The sequence below is a fragment of the Melopsittacus undulatus genome, chromosome 3 (assembly GCF_012275295.1).
Source record: "Melopsittacus undulatus isolate bMelUnd1 chromosome 3, bMelUnd1.mat.Z, whole genome shotgun sequence".
NCBI classification, from domain to species: Eukaryota; Metazoa; Chordata; class Aves; order Psittaciformes; family Psittaculidae; genus Melopsittacus; species Melopsittacus undulatus.
Window position 1 is genome coordinate 62,539,585 of NC_047529.1, and position 11,534 is coordinate 62,551,118.

The 11,534-nt window shown below is 40.4% G+C and overlaps 1 long non-coding RNA gene across 1 annotated transcript; it reads right to left on the reverse strand.

Moving 5' to 3' along the window:
- Positions 1-10,145, reverse strand: LOC115947381 (uncharacterized). Its single transcript, XR_004081302.2, has 3 exons — positions 9,613-10,145; positions 9,316-9,508; positions 1-456 (listed from the first exon to the last, which is right to left on the reverse strand). It is a non-coding gene; the product is annotated as an uncharacterized lncRNA (long non-coding RNA).
- Positions 10,146-11,534: the final 1,389 nt, after the last annotated feature.

Below are 11,534 nucleotides of genomic sequence, written 5' to 3' on the forward strand. Positions count from 1 at the left end.
TCATTAAATTGCCCATGCCATTTTATTTGCTTTTTAATCAGTTTTAGCCCATCACATATTCAATATGAGGGTTAAATAACAGGTACCTCAGAAGGCTGTCTAAGGGCTGGCATGACCACATCTGTCTTTCTGGCAGCACTTTGCTGTTTCCAGATTTGGCTGTGCACCCCAACGATAGGCCAGCTGGATCAAGAAAAGTGTCTCCTTCACACACCATCCTCAGTTCCTCAGGCCCTTCCTTGGTTTCTGTGCAGGCCCGTGGGACCCTTGGCACATCAATCAGAATACCATTCTGGCAAAGATAGGCAGGCAGCAGCGTGAGAAGTGCCTCAGGGTGCTTCACTGGTAAGAAGACCGTGGAGACCAGTGTCCTCCAAAGGGAAGAGCAATACGGTCAGTCTGATCTGCTGAGTGCTCATATGATATTACAATATGTGGTGTCCATTAGGCTGAAAGCTAAGAAAAAAAAGAAATATTAAATGTAATGGTGTAAAACAGCATAATAGAGGGATTGTCCTCTAAAATGACCAGAAGAAATGGCAAGTAAGCAGTCTGCTTTAGTAGGATTATAGCTGAGAGGCTATGACTAGTTGCATTTTACATATACCCTGACTCTAAATCTGGCCTGATTCTTTCATAGCTCCAAACCCAAGTGGGGTCTCTCACTTTTCCCAGTATCACAAATTCCAAAGTCTCCTGGCAGGAAGTCACTTTGGCAGTTTAGGTCTTCCATGATACTTCCTGCCTGAAGAGATGAGGCAAGTCAAAAAGATGTACCGACCTGATGAGAGATGCAGAGGGAGAAAGCTGGTTCAGACCTTGAGAATAAATTCTTTAATTCTAAGCTCTAGCTAGCTTCTATCAAGCATTCTTTTTTTTTCTTCTTTTCTTCAGATGTGATTTACTTAAGCCCAAATATCTACATAAGCAGCTGGTTTAGCACCTAAACTATTTATACCAGCTGAGCATCTGAACAAGTTATATTCCAACATTCCCAAACTATCTATTCTCACTGCAGTTTACTTAAATAGCCAAACCTATTTTGAGAATACCCAGTTCTTATTTCTGCTACTGTATTTATGTCAAAAGTTTTAACAGTTCTAAATATATCTTCAGTCTCCCAAGAGACCTAGATTTTAAAAGCAAAATATAGCAGAAACCAAAAGCTCAAGTTCTGACATGAAAAGCAAATAAGAGAACTAAATCTTGTATCTTTTTTCAACTCAGGTATTTAACACTCTGTCATAGACAACATGAAAAATTAAGGTTACTTTCTTGTACATAACCTAGTGGCCTAATTCTCCACTATTTTGTTCTTTACAGAGTCCTGAATTAAAGCAGAATTTAATACTGTCCATAAAATGTCCCTTGATTCAGATTTTTAGGTGGCAATGATTAAACATCTTGAGATACTGATATGCAGCCTTCACAATGTTGTGAACCATATTTTTTAACTATAGAATAAACATATGAAGCTGAATCTGCCTACCTTCTATTACAGGGGTGGAAAAGGAGTAGCTACAGCTTTATTTAGCAAAAAGCTAAGGCAAGAAGTATTTTTCAGATGCCGCACTTAAAAAGAGGTGATAGTGAATTTACCAGTTAGGAGAATCCAGCCAACTACTGTTACTGCATTATGGACAACTGGCAGATTCTCTACATTGTCTCTAATGTTCAAGGACTTTCCAAAGACTCATAAAGACTTATGACAAAACCTGGCAATTTTTCAAGAGAACAAAAACAAATTGAGTCACATTTCTTGGTGTTTTTTTATAAGAAAAATATCGACTTTCATTGCATCTGAAGACAAGTCCAGTCTCATTTTAAGCTGTTACTCTAAAGCTTTGAAGTGACTTTTTCAGGGGCTATATTCCACAGCAAGTGGATATATACATATAACTGAAACTTTAGTGGTGGAAAGTGTTGGGTTTTTTAATTATTGTGCTGGTTTTAGCCATGGTGAAGTCTATTTCAGTGTTCAGTATGCATTCTGGAGTACAGGAAGAACTCACTGTACTTCTGTCCCTGCTGACTCTTGAAACAGTACAGACAACTATCTGAATCATCTTCCAAAAATCAGAAGATCTGATAGATGTTCTCCCCGAGTCTGCAGCTGAATAAGCAGAGAGAAGGAAACCACTATTATAGTTTCTCACTCAAAAGATCAGATGAAAGGCGGATATGCTTCATGAAGATTATCCACTCCACCATCCTTCTTTATAGTTAGGGAGATTTGGAAAATTGTATTTTTTGTTAGAATTTTTCCATGGTGCCACATGAACTAATTAATTCATTTTTTCAACCCTCTACCTTACTGCTCTGATGAGCAAAAAGGGGTGGTTGTAATAGTATTATAGAATCATAGAACAGTTAGGGTTGGAAAGGACCTTATGATCATCAAGTTCCAACCCCCTCACCATGGGCAGGGACACCATGTCACCCAAGACTCTGTCCAACCTGTCCTTGAACACTGCCAGAGATGGAGCATTTGCAACCTGTTCCAATGCCTCACCACCCTTACAGTAAAGAACTTCCTCCTTATATCCAATCTAAACCTCCCCTGTTTAAGTTTTAACCCACTACACTTTGTCCTACCACTACAGTCCCTAATGAAGAGTCCCTCCCCAGCATCCTTGTAGGCCCCCTTCAGGTACTGGAAGGCTGCTATGAGATCTCTACAAATTATGTTTCCTTTCACTTAATACCGTACGATTGTGAGCAGATAAAATGCTGACACATTTGGACTCCTTTGCTAGATTACTCCTGGGATATGTTCAAATGAGAGGGCTACGGGCCATAAACGTTTTGTTCGTGTCCATGCTGTAGCCCAAGGGATTATACAAACCACTTCATTTATGAATAGATAAGTTAACATTCAGGGTATCCTGCGAGAGGAACCTTATCACTGTGTTTAGAAAGATTTCCCTCAGTCCTTTTCTTCTTTTACCATGCATGCTCTGTGACCCCTCTATTCAGTATCACCCACTCATGCAGCTCCTCAGCACCTACTCCAATCTCAGTGCATCAGTATCTTCTACCAAGCACACCAATATGGTATATGTGGTAGCACATCACGGTGGGTGAGATGAGAAAAGAGCAGGATATTTCAAAAACTTCAAAGGAGGGTGCAGCATGCTCACATGCAAACCACTTTAGCTCATTTCAAGATCCATGTCATCCTGTCAGGTACCAGTTGTAATCTCAGGTCAGCTGCTCTGACATAACAAGAATGTAATTGAATCCTCGCTGTTAAGACTTGGTTCACCATCTTTGACATTTCTGGAAGTATATATTGTGTGATGACCAACAAAAGTTAATTTCCAGATGGTTGTGACTCAGGGCTAAGTGAAGGAGAGTGGCTGGTGAGATGGTGGAAGACAGCTGCTGGCAGGAGGCAGTGTTGCCTGTAGACTCTTATTGAGAAGAGCCCGGAGGACTGGTCCCTCTGGGAAAAGGGATTCCACTGCTTGCTCCCTATTCTCATCTTTAAGGTTTCTTTGGTCAAGGCCATGGTTAGAGAAGGTCCCTGCTGCACAAGTGTAGTGCCTCATCTGCTGCTTTGTGGGTATTCTTAATTTCTCTGCCACCCAGCCCAGAGTTTATCAGTGCCTTTTTGTTTGATTTTTTTTCATTTATTTTTCCCTGCTCCCATGGTCACAAATTGCCCTCTGCTGTGGATCTCCTGAAACAATCTGTATTAGGAAAGCTTCCTGACCCTGAGGAGTTATTTTTGTCCTTAGTCTCATTTAAAGCCTTTTTCTCCTTTCATGAGCACTACTTCCATGTTTGTGTATACCTGACTGAGGTATCTATGCATCAATAAACTCAGGAATATTTGTCAAATACTTGTCAAAATACAACTCAGGTTTACCGTGGCAAAGCTATGGCCTTACAGAAATCTCTAGAAAGAGGCTTTTGTTATAGCTTTAATCTGAATTGCAGGCTGATGACTTTCCACATGTGCAGCTCAATAGCAAGTGAGCTGTTTGTTAAGAGCAATGTCTCATGCTCACAGCAGACCTTGGTGCAAAGCTTCAGTGTTAGTGACTATTTACAGTGCCTTGTGAAATGTGTAATGGTGAATTTGAGCCCTTTCTGGAGAAGCAGACTACTCTTTCAGAGCATATCTAGGGGTTTCTGGAAGCACTCTGAGGACGCGGTAAAGATAATAAAAGATAATGAAGAACAGCTCTACAATGTTCCCAAATAGCTTTCCTAAAGTAGGACTTTATTTAGTCTTGAAGCCATCATAAAGCACATCATTACGTTAACTACCACAACTCTCCTGTCTAACATAGTTTCTTAATTTAGATAATGTCCTTGGATTAGGAATGAAAAGCTCTGAAAGAAACTATTGCAAGAGAGTCTTTGAAGTACACTTCTGGCAGTACTTTTGCTGTTGACAGACATGTAGAATAGAAACAAAGGGTTTTTGTTTGTATTTCATACAAATCCTTAAGTTACAAATTTATTAGATTAATAGGTCTTTGGAGAGAGAGAGAAAGAAGGATGAAAAAAGGAAGTAGAAACAACTCCCAAATTAAAAAAAAAAAAAAATTAAACCCCCCCCAAGCCAACTTGGTATTTTTTCTTTCACCCTTAACAACAGTTGCTAAATACTTGTGTCCACAGTTCTGCTAGAGAGAAGTTGTCCTTATGTGAGAAGTAACTGTTAATAATTGATACCATTTGTTATTTATAACATAAAAAAACCTCTCATAAAAAGAATATCTTCTCAGACATGGAAGTGTCTATGATCAGATGACCAGGTATGTGAATGACCTCAAGATTAATGTTTGGGTTCCTGAGCTCAGTCCTCCTGCTATCTGAGCTTCTTATGTCCTTGGCTTAACCTTGGCTTGCAAAGGCAGTGTATCACCGGTAAGTATGTTAAGCTTCATTTTGGACTGGCTGCTGGAGAAATTTGGTGGTGTATTGTGGTCATTCCTCTTCTATCACTGATAACCAGTGATAGAAGGTTGTTGACATTTAAAGCATTACCAATGGGAAGCCAAGTTGGTGTTTACTAAGAAAGATGCAGGAAATTGTTCCTCAGAACATTTTCACTTAGGGTTCGGAAAGTGCAAGCAGATGCCACTACATCTGTTAAATCCTCTTCCTGGGTCTGAGTGCATCTCTCTGACCATGTTAGAGATTTCATTCTAAGGGAAATAGCAACAAACATAGGTATTTCACCTCACTTCCTAAGCCTTCAGGATCTGGAGAACAAAGAAATTACATTTAAAAGATGCCAATATATCTTACAGCTTACTTGCCAAATCTAAACTGTGCATATGTTAACTATTAATATTTATGCATGTGATGCAAGAGAAACAAAATACATTTTGGTTAAATGGCTAAGAATGTGTATGCTAACAAGAATGTGTCTGAGAGACCTTGGAATCTAAGGAAATAGCTTTTCTCTTATGTGAGAAACACAAAGGACAAAATGCATTACATAGTTTATATAGACAGTTTCACAAAGAGAATAGCAAAGAAAACAAGCAGTAAATGACTAAGCAGGAAGCAGCATTTCTTCATAATACTGCCTGCAATTATGGAATAGTTAAAGGTCATTCATAACAAAAAATGTTATATGTGCTTTGTTATTCTGTAGACGTAATCCAACCATTTTTAAATATATATTTATTTAGCATGTTGAATTAGTTTTCCTGGCTTTGAAATATTTCTGTGTATCTCTTAGTAGCATTGTTCTCATCATCACATGCCTAGAACATACAGAGTTAGGGCCTAAGAGCTGTGAATCATAATTAAAATACTATTTAGGTTCTACTGCTGATGTTGATTTATCAAGGCAATAATTTTCAATGGCAGCACAAGTTCTGTTTGTTTTGTTTTTGTTTTTTTTTTTTTTTAATCTTCCATAGCATTGATAACTACAGTAGATCCCAGTGGAATAAATTCTGTGTTGCAGCCAACACAACAAAACCAGCACAGTATTTACAGACAGTTGTTTAAGTGCTGAATATCAGAGGATCTATTATTAAAGTTTCCAAGAAGCTGTTAGGAGACAGGAGCAGAGACACACAGAAAGGAGAGCCTGTGGAAGGGGACACTTACTTCATAGTTACACACTGAGCAATACTTTAAAGTTTAATTCCTTTAAAGCAAGGTATGCACACCAAGAAAACAAGACACTGAATCTCAAAAGGGAGGTTGAACTACAGAGACAAAGATAGGCTTCTCTTTATACTTGCTCTTTCAGGTTCAGGAAATCCTGAGTCCCTTTTTGCAGAGCTGCAACAAAAGACTTGAACAATATTACTTTTCTCTCCTCCAGACCCTTCCTGTGTCTGTAATTTAGGTGGCTTCTAGCGACTGGGAGGAAGTGGGAGAGTGTCTGAGGAAAGGAAGAGAGCCTTTGCTTCCTATAGGTGCAGTTTCAAAGATAGATCAGCCCCACCAAAGGCTGCAAACCATCACCTCCTCGTTGCCTCAGGACATGCTTACTATCTGAAGCTGCCACTGGACTCCTCCACAAGCTGATTCAAATCGCATAGCAGAAAAGTAAGCCTGCCAAGGCAGTGGGTAATTTCGTGTCGTATTTGTGAACTGAATTGGCTCATAGGAGAATCTTTGTGGAGAACTGACACAAAAACATGGTGTGCTGGGAATGGGACGAGGAGCATGATCAGGTAGCATGAGGAAAACAGAGTAATGGAAGAGATCAGGGGACAGAGGAGGAGAAGAGGGAAGGGGAAAGGAGAGGTGAAGAGGGGTCATGATATGCAGTGACAAGCAGCTGTTAGTGTGCTAACTACTAGACAGGTCACCACAGATGAGAAGACCATCAGGATCATCTGAAATATGACTTTACTGCCTTTGTTATTCAGTGTCTCCAATATCTCAAGTGCTCCTTCACCTTGACTAATTTCAGGACTGGTCACATATCTATATTTGTCTTGGACAGCAGAAGTTTTATGTCTCAGGATCTGAGTAAGGCACTCTCTCCAGTGATTTCTGGTGGCATTAGAGCTTTCTCTGTCCACATGCAGTGAATTATAGCTAATCAGTGAGGATATTAATACCCTGTGGCACAGATCACCACCAACCATGACTGACTGCTGCAGAATCTGTTTTTAATTTCACCACTTCTAGGATGAAAGAAATTGCGAAGCTTAACTCTGTCAGGGATCATTGTAAAGAATTAACAGTCTGGGACAAAATCTGCTTCCATTTCCATTGCCATCAGAAATTTTCTCCCCCATAAGTGTTCTACCTGTTGTTGTATCATACAGGTGAAGAAAGGCATCTCCAGATATGACTTATAGAAAGATTCAGATCAGCACCAGCTTTTAAGAGAAGGCTATGGCTGTGGGTTCCAACCAGACAGAGGCTTTTTCTTGGATATCCTTGTGAGTATAAGGTCATGCTTCAGGCAAAGATCTTGGTGTTTCTTACTAGCTGGCTGTAGGTGGCTTCCCATCAAGCTGATTTCCCGCAGACAACCTCTATTCACTATACAATGTGATACTAATCCCAGTCCCAGCTCACTTATTTACTTGTCAGTGAAGGAAGTCATACTCAAGGTTCTGCTTTTCAAAACCTTTTCCGAGCTTCTGAGCAGTGTCATAAGCTCATCAAGACTACATGGCAAGCCTTTTGTGCTTGCTGAAAGATCAGTGTCTGCAGCCTGCATCTATAGTAGCAAACCAATCAGTTCCAGGGTGTGTACTAAATGCACCTCAAGTGTCTGCTGTACAACTGCCAGTGGCTGCTGGTTTTGACCCAGACTGGTTATCAGTCTTCTAAACATAGGCCTTGGGTATGGCCAATTCCAATGGGCAGTTTGGATAAAGTAATTTGGTTTTGAAGGGTAAGGTAATTTTATGTTACGAACATGGGTTGTACCATTCCAGTTGACTTCAGTGCCACAGGCCTGTCCTGGGCTTGGTTAACTTACTAGCAGAAACATGGGGAAAAATGTTGATTGTATTTTGGGCTTCCTCTGTTAATATAAAGTATTTAGTATTAGTGCTTATTCAGACAAGTGTAAATAATATTCCTTCATACATTAAAAGTGTATATTTTTGCAGGTTTTGCTTCAGAAGAGTCACACCAAGAGTTTATTATGTTGCTTCCCCATGCATTGTAAGGGACATTTTTCGATTGACTTGACAACACAATTAAGCAAAAAGTTTCGTGCCAGTGGGGCACAAGTGGTGTATTTTTATATACGTATTTTTAAGCCATTCAAAACAGAAGGTGCTAAAGCTCTCCTTTCTTTTTCATTAGGAGGAAGAAACTTATTTCATTGTTTTTATTCTCTTTATTGTCTTTAGTGTCAATTCCAACTTTAAAGTCGATGTCTTCCTAAGACTTTGCTAATGATTTTTTTCCTAGACGATGCAACTGCTTCTTTATACCATACTTCTTTTTAATTGACTTGCTAAGCTTTCTTCCAAAAGCTTCTTTTCTTGTCCCTTTCTTTTGGAATTCAGAGAAAGTAATTTGGACTGATTTCAGTCTCTTATAGATTTTGGAAAGATTCCAGAGGCAAAGATAGGACTAAAACAAACTGGCAAAATCGATTATTTTAAAGTTTTGGCTTTTGGTTTAGACAACTTTGACAATAATGCTGAAAAGATGTTGGAAAGTGTCACAACCCGGTCAGGAAACAGCACTATAGTGTGTGGTGAATAAAATAACACACCAAGTGACACTGATAAAGGAGTTTTGGGGGAAAAGATACCCTCAAGATGTTTTCAAATTATCACAACCCCATTTCTGCTCCTACTTACATTGAACTATGTCTGCAGCAAATTCACTGACTTAATGTCAAGACTGGAATCTTTATTCCCATACACATTTTTTTTTGTGTAAGTTGAGCCTCATTATAATTATTTCAGTAAGAAATAGAGATAACTCAAGCTTTTAGTGAAGGAAGGGACACCAGCAGCCTGAGTGATCGCTGTGAGTGCATTTTGCCTAAGCAGTGAGTGCATGGCACAGACTGCTGGTACATCTGCCTTCCCATCAGCCAGCAGCATGATTCCAGGTATTGGAGGTCTGGGTATCCAGGCTGCTTCTCCATGAGAGCCATAGGGAGGGGAGAAAGTGGACTGTGACATTTCAACATCCCCTGATAAGGATATATATACTAGTAAATATATCTACTAGTGCTTTAAAAAATATGAAATTATTTAATCATCTCGGACTAAGTACTTTACATACATATTGCATGAAAAGAAAAGGGTTCAAGTATGACCCTTAATTCTGAGGGTTTGGGTGTAGTCCTGAGATTATCACTTTTTCTGCAACCTATATCATCACAGTTCTCTGCCAGTATAATACCTTTTAGCTTCATGAGCTGATGTCACTCAGCTGTGAATCAGGTGCAAAGTTCTCCCATCACGTAGCTATTCACTGGGACAACAGGTATGTACAGGCAGTCCCATATCAGTCCTTGAGGGAGGGAGACTGAGTTAGTACCCTTCAACCACAATGATGATCAAAGGCTGTCCTGTTCAGTAGTACTGGGGATAAACTGAAAAACATAAAATTACATTTTAACAGATTTTCCATAAAGAATGCTGAGGTAGAGGTTCGGTTACTTGCATGCTTCCCAAGAGATATGTCATTTTTTCTTACCTGTGTCTCTGCTGTGCATTTCTTCAATTACAACCTCCCAGTCCAACAAAGAAAACCCCAGGCCTCTTAGGATTTTTCTGTTCCTTAATGCATGAATACACTAGAATACATAGCTGGACATTTGTAAAGCCAGGAAAACAGGAATAATGTGGTTTACTTTAATCCCAGGTGAAATGTTGTTAGCTGTCATGAGAACTGAGTTTTCTCAGGCAAACCATGAACCAGAACAAGAAATTGCTGAATATTCATATCCAGCCAGTTTCATAGCAGAAATATGTCATTACTTTGTAATAAACCTAATTTGATCATACTTGAATCCTTTTCTTTCTATGCAAGGTATACACAAAATGCTCGCTCTGAGCTGATCAGTTACTTTTATCTTTTGCAGCGGTAATGAATGCAGCAGCTCTTTTTTGTTCTGTGTTTGCCCCCTAAAAGTTTCCGTATCACTACACACTTTCTTTTATTCTCAAAGGATGATACAAATATTTGATTCACACTGTCTGAAGCAGTAATCCTAAACCTAGCATGTTACTAAGTGTATTGTGTTTGCATGGCAGGTTTTGGTAGCGAGGGAGCTACAGGGGTAACTTCTGTGACCTACTAGAAGCTTCCCCCTTGTCTGTTAGAGCCAAAGCCAGCCAGCTCTGAGACAGACCCACTGCTGGTGAAGGTCAAACCCATCAGTGACAGCAGTAGCACCTCTGGGATAACATAGTTAAGAAGGGGGGAAAACCCAGTGCAACAGCAACTGCAGCCAGAGGAGTGTGATATGTGAGAGAAGCAGCTCTGCAGACCCCAAGGTTGGTGTAGAAGGAGGGCAGGAAGTGCTCCAAGCACCAGAGCAGATGTTCTCCTGTACCCCATGGTGCAGGCCATGTTGAGGCAACTATGCCCCTGCAGCCCATGGAGGTAGGTCCATGATGGAGCAGGTCTCTACCTGCAGCCCATGGGGGACCCCACACCAGAGCAGGGGGATGTCTGAAGGAGGCTGTGACACTGGGAAGCCTGTGGTCCCGTGGAGAACCCATGCTGGAGCAGGGGAAGAGTGTAAGGAGTCCTCTCCTGAGGAGGAAGGAGCAGCAGAGAGAACCTGTGATAAACTGACTGAAACCTTCATTCTGTCTGTCCTCCTGTGCCACTGCAGGGGAGGAGTCAGAGAAATTGGGAGTTGAGCCTGAGGAGGGACAGGTGGGGGAAGGTGTTTTTAAGATTGAGTTCTTATTTCTCGTTATCCTACTCTGATTTGATTGGTAATAATTAATTTCCCCAGATCAAGTCTGTTTTACCTGTGACAATAATTGACGAGTGAGCTTTCCCTGTCCTTTTCTCAACCTGTGAGCCTTTTGTTATGTTTTCTCTCCCCTGTCCAGTTGATGAGAGGAGTGACAGAGCAGCCAAGATCCACCCACCATTCTAACTAACAAAATACTCCAATAGCATGAAGACAGCAGAAAATGCTAAAGGCAGTGCTTCCTCCCTTTTGAGAAGGGAAGCGGGTGCTATTTTCTTGCCTTTGTCTCCTCATTGTTCACAGGCTCTGAGTTTGTCGCCTGTTGTCTTTCACAGGGCACAAGCTTGGCAGAGCCCAAATGCCACACACCACTATTTTTGCCAGCAGGAGAACTCCTGGGTCCCTGAATGGATGTCTAGAAAAATTGCTTTTTATGATACTTCGTTTCAGCTGGCTCTGCAGTGGAGGCTTGCTGCAATTGTTTGAAGGGTTTCTAATGAAGAGGGCATAAAATAAATGTTCAATGTCTCCCTTGGGAATGTGAGGAATGTTAAATATCTGTTAATGCCTGTTAATGTCTGTTAATGCCTGTTAAATGTCTCAGAGTTTAATTCAAAGAGTGAAGTGATCTGCCCAACAGTATGCACCTTATCCTCAGAATTTAAAATACATAGTCCCTTAGGTTCTT